The 12,500-nt window shown below is 34.6% G+C and overlaps 1 protein-coding gene across 1 annotated transcript in view; it reads left to right on the plus strand.

Annotated features, from left to right (window-relative positions):
• LOC127918948 (ankyrin-2-like) overlaps positions 1-12,500 on the plus strand; it is a gene marked incomplete at its 5' end in the record, with an annotated part of 42,694 nt that overhangs the window by 12,998 nt on the left and 17,196 nt on the right.

Raw genomic sequence — 12,500 nt, forward strand, 5'->3', positions numbered from 1 at the left:
GAATAATATTATCACTTCTACAATACATTCTGGGGGGATTCTATAGCTATGTGTTCTAGAATAACATTATCACTTCTATAATACATTCTGGGGGGATTCTATAGCTATGTGTTCTAGAGTAACATTATCACTTCTATAATACATTCTGGGGGGATTCTATAGCTATGTGTTCTAGAATAACATCACTTCTACAATACATTCTGGGGGATTCTATAGCTATGTGTTCTAGAATAACATTATCACTTCTAGAATACATTCTGGGGGGATTCTATAGCTATGTGTTCTAGAATAACATTATCACTTCTATAATACATTCTGGGGGGATTCTATAGCTATGTGTTCTAGAATAACATCACTTCTACAATACATTCTGGGGGATTCTATAGCTATGTGTTCTAGAATAACATCACTTCTATAATACATTCTGGGGGTATTCTATAGCTATGTGTTCTAGAATAACATCACTTCTACAATACATTCTGGGGGATTCTATAGCTATGTGTTCTAGAATAACATCACTTCTATAATACATTCTGGGGGATTCTATAGCTATGTGTTCTAGAATAACATCACTTCTAGAATACATTCTGGGGGATTCTATAGCTATGTGTTCTAGAATAATATTATCACTTCTAGAATACATTCTGGGGGGATTCTATAGCTATGTGTTCTAGAATAACATTATCACTTCTAGAATACATTCTGGGGGGATTCTATAGCTATGTGTTCTAGAATAACATTATCACTTCTTCTACAATACATTCTGGGGGATTCTATAGCTATGTGTTCTAGAATAACATCATCACTTCTACAATACATTCTGGGGGGATTCTATAGCTATGTGTTCTAGAATAACATTATCACTTCTAGAATACATTCTGGGGGGATTCTATAGCTATGTGTTCTAGAATAACATTATCACTTCTACAATACATTCTGGGGGATTCTATAGCTATGTGTTCTAGAATAACATCATCACTTCTACAATACATTCTGGGGGGATTTTATAGCTATGTGTTCTAGAATAACATTATCACTTCTACAATACATTCTGGGGATTCTATAGCTATGTGTTCTAGAATAACATCATCACTTCTACAATACATTCTGGGGGGATTCTATAGCTATGTGTTCTAGAATAACATCAGTTCTACATTACATTCTGGGGGGATTCTATAGCTATGTGTTCTAGAATAACATTATCACTTCTATAATACATTCTGGGGGGATTCTATAGCTATGTGTTCTAGAATAACATCACTTCTAGAATACATTCTGGGGGGATTCTATAGCTATGTGTTCTAGAATAATATTATCACTTCTACAATACATTCTGGGGGGATTCTATAGCTATGTGTTCTAGAATAACATCACTTCTAGAATACATTCTGGGGGGATTCTATAGCTATGTGTTCTAGAATAATATTATCACTTCTACAATACATTCTGGGGTATTCTATAGCTATGTGTTCTAGAATAACATCACTTCTACAATACATTCTGGGGGATTCTATAGCTATGTGTTCTAGAATAACATCACTTCTATAATACATTCTGGGGGATTCTATAGCTATGTGTTCTAGAATAACATCACTTCTATAATACATTCTGGGGGGATTCTATAGCTATGTGTTCTAGAATAATATTATCACTTCTAAAATACATTCTGGGGGGATTCTATAGCTATGTGTTCTAGAATAACATTATCACTTCTAGAATACATTCTGGGGGGATTCTATAGCTATGTGTTCTAGAATAACATTATCACTTCTATAATACATTCTGGGGGGATTCTATAGCTATGTGTTCTAGAATAACATCACTTCTACAATACATTCTGGGGGATTCTATAGCTATGTGTTCTAGAATAACATTATCACTTCTAGAATACATTCTGGGGGGATTCTATAGCTATGTGTTCTAGAATAACATTATCACTTCTATAATACATTCTGGGGGGATTCTATAGCTATGTGTTCTAGAATAACATCACTTCTACAATACATTCTGGGGGATTCTATAGCTATGTGTTCTAGAATAACATCACTTCTATAATACATTCTGGGGGTATTCTATAGCTATGTGTTCTAGAATAACATCACTTCTACAATACATTCTGGGGGATTCTATAGCTATGTGTTCTAGAATAACATCACTTCTATAATACATTCTGGGGGATTCTATAGCTATGTGTTCTAGAATAACATCACTTCTAGAATACATTCTGGGGGGATTCTATAGCTATGTGTTCTAGAATAATATTATCACTTCTAGAATACATTCTGGGGGGATTCTATAGCTATGTGTTCTAGAATAACATTATCACTTCTAGAATACATTCTGGGGGGATTCTATAGCTATGTGTTCTAGAATAACATTATCACTTCTTCTACAATACATTCTGGGGGATTCTATAGCTATGTGTTCTAGAATAACATCATCACTTCTACAATACATTCTGGGGGGATTCTATAGCTATGTGTTCTAGAATAACATTATCACTTCTAGAATACATTCTGGGGGGATTCTATAGCTATGTGTTCTAGAATAACATTATCACTTCTACAATACATTCTGGGGGATTCTATAGCTATGTGTTCTAGAATAACATCATCACTTCTACAATACATTCTGGGGGGATTTTATAGCTATGTGTTCTAGAATAACATTATCACTTCTACAATACATTCTGGGGGATTCTATAGCTATGTGTTCTAGAATAACATCATCACTTCTACAATACATTCTGGGGGGATTCTATAGCTATGTGTTCTAGAATAACATCAGTTCTACATTACATTCTGGGGGGATTCTATAGCTATGTGTTCTAGAATAACATTATCACTTCTATAATACATTCTGGGGGGATTCTATAGCTATGTGTTCTAGAATAACATCACTTCTAGAATACATTCTGGGGGGATTCTATAGCTATGTGTTCTAGAATAATATTATCACTTCTACAATACATTCTGGGGGGATTCTATAGCTATGTGTTCTAGAATAACATCACTTCTAGAATACATTCTGGGGGGATTCTATAGCTATGTGTTCTAGAATAATATTATCACTTCTACAATACATTCTGGGGGTATTCTATAGCTATGTGTTCTAGAATAACATCACTTCTACAATACATTCTGGGGGATTCTATAGCTATGTGTTCTAGAATAACATCACTTCTATAATACATTCTGGGGGATTCTATAGCTATGTGTTCTAGAATAACATCACTTCTAGAATACATTCTGGGGGGATTCTATAGCTATGTGTTCTAGAATAATATTATCACTTCTACAATACATTCTGGGGGGATTCTATAGCTATGTGTTCTAGAATAACATTATCACTTCTATAATACATTCTGGGGGGATTCTATAGCTATGTGTTCTAGAATAACATTATCACTTCTATAATACATTCTGGGGGGATTCTATAGCTATGTGTTCTAGAATAACATCACTTCTACAATACATTCTGGGGGATTCTATAGCTATGTGTTCTAGAATAACATTATCACTTCTAGAATACATTCTGGGGGGATTCTATAGCTATGTGTTCTAGAATAACATTATCACTTCTAGAATACATTCTGGGGGGATTCTATAGCTATGTGTTCTAGAATAACATTATCACTTCTATAATACATTCTGGGGGGATTCTATAGCTATGTGTTCTAGAATAACATCACTTCTACAATACATTCTGGGGGATTCTATAGCTATGTGTTCTAGAATAACATTATCACTTCTATAATACATTCTGGGGGGATTCTATAGCTATGTGTTCTAGAATAACATCACTTCTACAATACATTCTGGGAGATTCTATAGCTATGTGTTCTAGAATAACATTATCACTTCTAGAATACATTCTGGGGGATTCTATAGCTATGTGTTCTAGAATAACATTATCACTTCTATAATACATTCTGGGGGATTCTATAGCTATGTGTTCTAGAATAACATCACTTCTACAATACATTCTGGGGGATTCTATAGCTATGTGTTCTAGAATAACATCCCTTCTACAATACATTCTGGGGGATTCTATAGCTATGTGTTCTAGAATAACATCACTTCTACAATACATTCTGGGGGGATTCTATAGCTATGTGTTCTAGAATAACATTATCACTTCTATAATACATTCTGGGGATTCTATAGCTATGTGTTCTAGAATAACATCACTTCTAGAATACATTCTGGGGGTATTCTATAGCTATGTGTTCTAGAATAACATCACTTCTACAATACATTCTGGGGGATTCTATAGCTATGTGTTCTAGAATAACATCACTTCTATAATACATTCTGGGGGGATTCTATAGCTATGTGTTCTAGAATAACATTATCACTTCTTCTACAATACATTCTGGGGGATTCTATAGCTATGTGTTCTAGAATAACATCATCACTTCTACAATACATTCTGGGGGGATTCTATAGCTATGTGTTCTAGAATAACATTATCACTTCTAGAATACATTCTGGGGGGATTCTATAGCTATGTGTTCTAGAATAACATTATCACTTCTACAATACATTCTGGGGGATTCTATAGCTATGTGTTCTAGAATAACATCATCACTTCTACAATACATTCTGGGGATTTTATAGCTATGTGTTCTAGAATAACATTATCACTTCTACAATACATTCTGGGGGATTCTATAGCTATGTGTTCTAGAATAACATCATGTTCTACAATACATTCTACATTCTGGGGGATTCTATAGCTATGTGTTCTAGAATAACATCAGTTCTACAATACATTCTGGGGGATTCTATAGCTATGTGTTCTAGAATAACATTATCACTTCTATAATACATTCTGGGGGGATTCTATAGCTATGTGTTCTAGAATAACATCACTTCTAGAATACATTCTGGGGGGATTCTATAGCTATGTGTTCTAGAATAATATTATCACTTCTACAATACATTCTGGGGGGATTCTATAGCTATGTGTTCTAGAATAACATCACTTCTAGAATACATTCTGGGGGGATTCTATAGCTATGTGTTCTAGAATAATATTATCACTTCTACAATACATTCTGGGGGTATTCTATAGCTATGTGTTCTAGAATAACATCACTTCTACAATACATTCTGGGGGATTCTATAGCTATGTGTTCTAGAATAACATCACTTCTATAATACATTCTGGGGGATTCTATAGCTATGTGTTCTAGAATAACATCACTTCTAGAATACATTCTGGGGGGATTCTATAGCTATGTGTTCTAGAATAATATTATCACTTCTACAATACATTCTGGGGGGATTCTATAGCTATGTGTTCTAGAATAACATTATCACTTCTATAATACATTCTGGGGGGATTCTATAGCTATGTGTTCTAGAATAACATTATCACTTCTATAATACATTCTGGGGGATTCTATAGCTATGTGTTCTAGAATAACATCACTTCTACAATACATTCTGGGGATTCTATAGCTATGTGTTCTAGAATAACATTATCACTTCTAGAATACATTCTGGGGGATTCTATAGCTATGTGTTCTAGAATAACATTATCACTTCTATAATACATTCTGGGGGATTCTATAGCTATGTGTTCTAGAATAACATCACTTCTACAATACATTCTGGGGGATTCTATAGCTATGTGTTCTAGAATAACATCACTTCTATAATACATTCTGGGGGATTCTATAGCTATGTGTTCTAGAATAACATCACTTCTACAATACATTCTGGGGGATTCTATAGCTATGTGTTCTAGAATAACATCACTTCTATAATACATTCTGGGGGATTCTATAGCTATGTGTTCTAGAATAACATCACTTCTAGAATACATTCTGGGGGGATTCTATAGCTATGTGTTCTAGAATAATATTATCACTTCTAGAATACATTCTGGGGGGATTCTATAACTATGTGTTCTAGAATAACATTATCACTTCTAGAATACATTCTGGGGGGATTCTATAGCTATGTGTTCTAGAATAACATTATCACTTCTACAATACATTCTGGGGGATTCTATAGCTATGTGTTCTAGAATAACATCATCACTTCTACAATACATTCTGGGGGGATTCTATAGCTATGTGTTCTAGAATAACATTATCACTTCTATAATACATTCTGGGGGGATTCTATAGCTATGTGTTCTAGAATAACATCACTTCTAGAATACATTCTGGGGGGATTCTATAGCTATGTGTTCTAGAATAATATTATCACTTCTACAATACATTCTGGGGGGATTCTATAGCTATGTGTTCTAGAATAACATCACTTCTAGAATACATTCTGGGGGGATTCTATAGCTATGTGTTCTAGAATAATATTATCACTTCTACAATACATTTTTGGGGTATTCTATAGCTATGTGTTCTAGAATAACATCACTTCTACAATACATTCTGGGGGATTCTATAGCTATGTGTTCTAGAATAACATCACTTCTAGAATACATTCTGGGGGGATTCTATAGCTATGTGTTCTAGAATAATATTATCACTTCTACAATACATTCTGGGGGGATTCTATAGCTATGTGTTCTAGAATAACATTATCACTTCTAGAATACATTCTGGGGGGATTCTATAGCTATGTGTTCTAGAATAACATTATCACTTCTACAATACATTCTGGGGGATTATATAGCTATGTGTTCTAGAATAACATTATCACTTCTATAATACATTCTGGGGGGATTCTATAGCTATGTGTTCTAGAATAACATCACTTCTAGAATACATTCTGGGGGGATTCTATAGCTATGTGTTCTAGAATAATATTATCACTTCTACAATACATTCTGGGGGGATTCTATAGCTATGTGTTCTAGAATAACATCACTTCTAGAATACATTCTGGGGGGATTCTATAGCTATGTGTTCTAGAATAACATTATCACTTCTAGAATACATTCTGGGGGGATTCTATAGCTATGTGTTCTAGAATAACATTATCACTTCTAGAATACATTCTGGGGGGATTCTATAGCTATGTGTTCTAGAATAACATTATCACTTCTACAATTCATTCTGGGGGATTCTATAGCTATGTGTTCTAGAATAACATCATCACTTCTACAATACATTCTGGGGGGATTTTATAGCTATGTGTTCTAGAATAACATCACTTCTACAATACATTCTGGGGGGATTCTATAGCTATGTGTTCTAGAATAACATTATCACTTCTACAATACATTCTGGGGGATTCTATAGCTATGTGTTCTAGAATAACATCACTTCTATAATACATTCTGGGGGTATTCTATAGCTATGTGTTCTAGAATAACATCACTTCTAGAATACATTCTGGGGGGATTCTATAGCTATGTGTTCTAGAATAATATTATCACTTCTACAATACATTCTGGGGGGATTCTATAGCTAAGTGTTCTAGAATAACATCATCACTTCTACAATACATTCTGGGGGATTTTATAGCTATGTGTTCTAGAATAACATCAGTTCTACATTACATTCTGGGGGATTCTATAGCTATGTGTTCTAGAATAACATCACTTCTACAATACATTCTGGGGGATTCTATAGCTATGTGTTCTAGAATAACATCCCTTCTACAATACATTCTGGGGGATTCTATAGCTATGTGTTCTAGAATAACATCACTTCTACAATACATTCTGGGGGGATTCTATAGCTATGTGTTCTAGAATAACATTATCACTTCTATAATACATTCTGGGGGGATTCTATAGCTATGTGTTCTAGAATAACATCACTTCTACAATACATTCTGGGGGATTCTATAGCTATGTGTTCTAGAATAACATCACTTCTACAATACATTCTGGGGGGATTCTATAGCTATGTGTTCTAGAATAACATTATCACTTCTACAATACATTCTGGGGGATTCTATAGCTATGTGTTCTAGAATAACATCCCTTCTACAATACATTCTGGGGGATTCTATAGCTATGTGTTCTAGAATAACATCACTTCTACAATACATTCTGGGGGGATTCTATAGCTATGTGTTCTAGAATAACATTATCACTTCTATAATACATTCTGGGGGGATTCTATAGCTATGTGTTCTAGAATAACATCACTTCTACAATACATTCTGGGGGGATTCTATAGCTATGTGTTCTAGAATAACATCACTTCTACAATACATTCTGGGGGGATTCTATAGCTATGTGTTCTAGAATAACATTATCACTTCTACAATACATTCTGGGGGATTCTATAGCTATGTGTTCTAGAATAACATCATCACTTCTACAATACATTCTGGGGGGATTCTATAGCTATGTGTTCTAGAATAACATCAGTTCTACATTACATTCTGGGGGGATTCTATAGCTATGTGTTCTAGAATAACATTATCACTTCTATAATACATTCTGGGGGGATTCTATAGCTATGTGTTCTAGAATAACATCACTTCTAGAATACATTCTGGGGGGATTCTATAGCTATGTGTTCTAGAATAATATTATCACTTCTACAATACATTCTGGGGGGATTCTATAGCTATGTGTTCTAGAATAACATCACTTCTAGAATACATTCTGGGGGATTCTATAGCTATGTGTTCTAGAATAATATTATCACTTCTACAATACATTCTGGGGTATTCTATAGCTATGTGTTCTAGAATAACATCACTTCTACAATACATTCTGGGGGATTCTATAGCTATGTGTTCTAGAATAACATCACTTCTATAATACATTCTGGGGGATTCTATAGCTATGTGTTCTAGAATAACATCACTTCTAGAATACATTCTGGGGGGATTCTATAGCTATGTGTTCTAGAATAATATTATCACTTCTACAATACATTCTGGGGGGATTCTATAGCTATGTGTTCTAGAATAACATTATCACTTCTATAATACATTCTGGGGGGATTCTATAGCTATGTGTTCTAGAGTAACATTATCACTTCTATAATACATTCTGGGGGGATTCTATAGCTATGTGTTCTAGAATAACATCACTTCTACAATACATTCTGGGGGATTCTATAGCTATGTGTTCTAGAATAACATTATCACTTCTAGAATACATTCTGGGGGGATTCTATAGCTATGTGTTCTAGAATAACATTATCACTTCTATAATACATTCTGGGGGGATTCTATAGCTATGTGTTCTAGAATAACATCACTTCTACAATACATTCTGGGGGATTCTATAGCTATGTGTTCTAGAATAACATCACTTCTATAATACATTCTGGGGTATTCTATAGCTATGTGTTCTAGAATAACATCACTTCTACAATACATTCTGGGGGATTCTATAGCTATGTGTTCTAGAATAACATCACTTCTATAATACATTCTGGGGGATTCTATAGCTATGTGTTCTAGAATAACATCACTTCTAGAATACATTCTGGGGGGATTCTATAGCTATGTGTTCTAGAATAATATTATCACTTCTAGAATACATTCTGGGGGGATTCTATAGCTATGTGTTCTAGAATAACATCACTTCTAGAATACATTCTGGGGGGATTCTATAGCTATGTGTTCTAGAATAATATTATCACTTCTACAATACATTCTGGGGGGATTCTATAGCTATGTGTTCTAGAATAACATCACTTCTAGAATACATTCTGGGGGGATTCTATAGCTATGTGTTCTAGAATAATATTATCACTTCTACAATACATTTTTGGGGTATTCTATAGCTATGTGTTCTAGAATAACATCACTTCTACAATACATTCTGGGGGATTCTATAGCTATGTGTTCTAGAATAACATCACTTCTAGAATACATTCTGGGGGATTCTATAGCTATGTGTTCTAGAATAACATTATCACTTCTACAATACATTCTGGGGGATTCTATAGCTATGTGTTCTAGAATAACATCACTTCTATAATACATTCTGGGGGTATTCTATAGCTATGTGTTCTAGAATAACATCACTTCTAGAATACATTCTGGGGGGATTCTATAGCTATGTGTTCTAGAATAATAGTATCACTTCTACAATACATTCTGGGGGGATTCTATAGCTAAGTGTTCTAGAATAACATCATCACTTCTACAATACATTCTGGGGGGATTTTATAGCTATGTGTTCTAGAATAACATCAGTTCTACATTACATTCTGGGGGGATTCTATAGCTATGTGTTCTAGAATAACATTATCACTTCTATAATACATTCTGGGGGGATTCTATAGCTATGTGTTCTAGAATAACATCACTTCTACAATACATTCTGGGGGGATTCTATAGCTATGTGTTCTAGAATAACATTATCACTTCTACAATACATTCTGGGGGATTCTATAGCTATGTGTTCTAGAATAACATTATCACTTCTATAATACATTCTGGGGGGATTCTATAGCTATGTGTTCTAGAATAACATCACTTCTACAATACATTCTGGGGGGGTTCTATAGCTATGTGTTCTAGAATAACATCACTTCTACAATACATTCTGGGGGGATTCTATAGCTATGTGTTCTAGAATAACATGATCAATTCTACAATACATTCTGGGGGATTCTATAGCTATGTGTTCTAGAATAACATCCCTTCTACAATACATTCTGGGGGATTCTATAGCTATGTGTTCTAGAATAACATCACTTCTACAATACATTCTGGGGGGATTCTATAGCTATGTGTTCTAGAATAACATTATCACTTCTATAATACATTCTGGGGGGATTCTATAGCTATGTGTTCTAGAATAACATCACTTCTACAATACATTCTGGGGGGATTCTATAGCTATGTGTTCTAGAATAACATTATCACTTCTACAATACATTCTGGGGGATTCTATAGCTATGTGTTCTAGAATAACATTATCACTTCTATAATACATTCTGGGGGGATTCTATAGCTATGTGTTCTAGAATAACATCACTTCTACAATACATTCTGGGGGTTCTATAGCTATGTGTTCTAGAATAACATCACTTCTACAATACATTCTGGGGGGATTCTATAGCTATGTGTTCTAGAATAACATGATCAATTCTACAATACATTCTGGGGGATTCTATAGCTATGTGTTCTAGAATAACATCCCTTCTACAATACATTCTGGGGGATTCTATAGCTATGTGTTCTAGAATAACATCACTTCTACAATACATTCTGGGGGGATTCTATAGCTATGTGTTCTAGAATAACATTATCACTTCTATAATACATTCTGGGGGGATTCTATAGCTATGTGTTCTAGAATAACATCACTTCTACAATACATTCTGGGGGGATTCTATAGCTATGTGTTCTAGAATAACATGATCAATTCTACAATACATTCTGGGGGGATTCTATAGCTATGTGTTCTAGAATAACATTATCACTTCTACAATACATTCTGGGGGGATTCTATAGCTATGTGTTCTAGAATAACATGATCAATTCTACAATACATTCTGGGGGGATTCTATAGCTATGTGTTCTAGAATAACATTATCACTTCTATAATACATTCTGGGGGGATTCTATAGCTATGTGTTCTAGAATAACATCACTTCTACAATACATTCTGGGGGGATTCTATAGCTATGTGTTCTAGAATAACATGATCAATTCTACAATACATTCTGGGGGGATTCTATAGCTATGTGTTCTAGAATAACATCCCTTCTACAATACATTCTGGGGGATTCTATAGCTATGTGTTCTAGAATAACATCACTTCTACAATACATTCTGGGGGATTCTATAGCTATGTGTTCTAGAATAACATTATCACTTCTACAATACATTCTGGGGGATTCTATAGCTATGTGTTCTAGAATAACATCACTTCTACAATACATTCTGGGGGATTCTATAGCTATGTGTTCTAGAATAACATTATCACTTCTACAATACATTCTGGGGGATTCTATAGCTATGTGTTCTAGAATAACATTATCACTTCTACAACAGGCTACACTGTTGTTTGGTTCGTGGTTTGAACAGTCACTGAGATTATATTTGGTTATCGATGCAAAATAGGTTACTTTGACGAAAACCTTAAATAGCCTATAGATCAGATCAAGGAACCGAGCGACAACACTGCACCCCCACGACAGCAGAAGGAATAATAGTGTCTAAATATTCAGGTAGTAAGAAAGTAAGTTGAAAAGCCCAAAAGTGTTACAAGGAGTCGCCCCCTTGGACGATATTGCAGCGATCTCTTGCTTCTGCGTAGAGTTTGTAGTAAACTTTCCAGTAGGTATTTATTAACAGCCTGAGGAGAATGGTGGTGATTGATGTCTACCAGAATGATGCCAGAGATGACTGACTTCACAATGATGCCAGAGATGACTGACTTCACAATGATGCCAGAGATGACTGACTTCACAATGATGCCAGAGATGACTGACTTCACAATGATGCCAGAGATGACTGACTTCGCAATGATGCCAGAGATGACTGACTTTGCAATGATGCCAAAGATGACTGACTTTGCAATGATGCCAGAGATGACTGACTTCACAATGATGCCAGAGATGACTGACATCACAATGATGCCAGAGATGACTGACA

This window comes from Oncorhynchus keta, unplaced genomic scaffold (genome assembly GCF_023373465.1).
Source record: "Oncorhynchus keta strain PuntledgeMale-10-30-2019 unplaced genomic scaffold, Oket_V2 Un_contig_15302_pilon_pilon, whole genome shotgun sequence".
In the NCBI taxonomy this organism is placed as follows: Eukaryota; Metazoa; Chordata; class Actinopteri; order Salmoniformes; family Salmonidae; genus Oncorhynchus; species Oncorhynchus keta.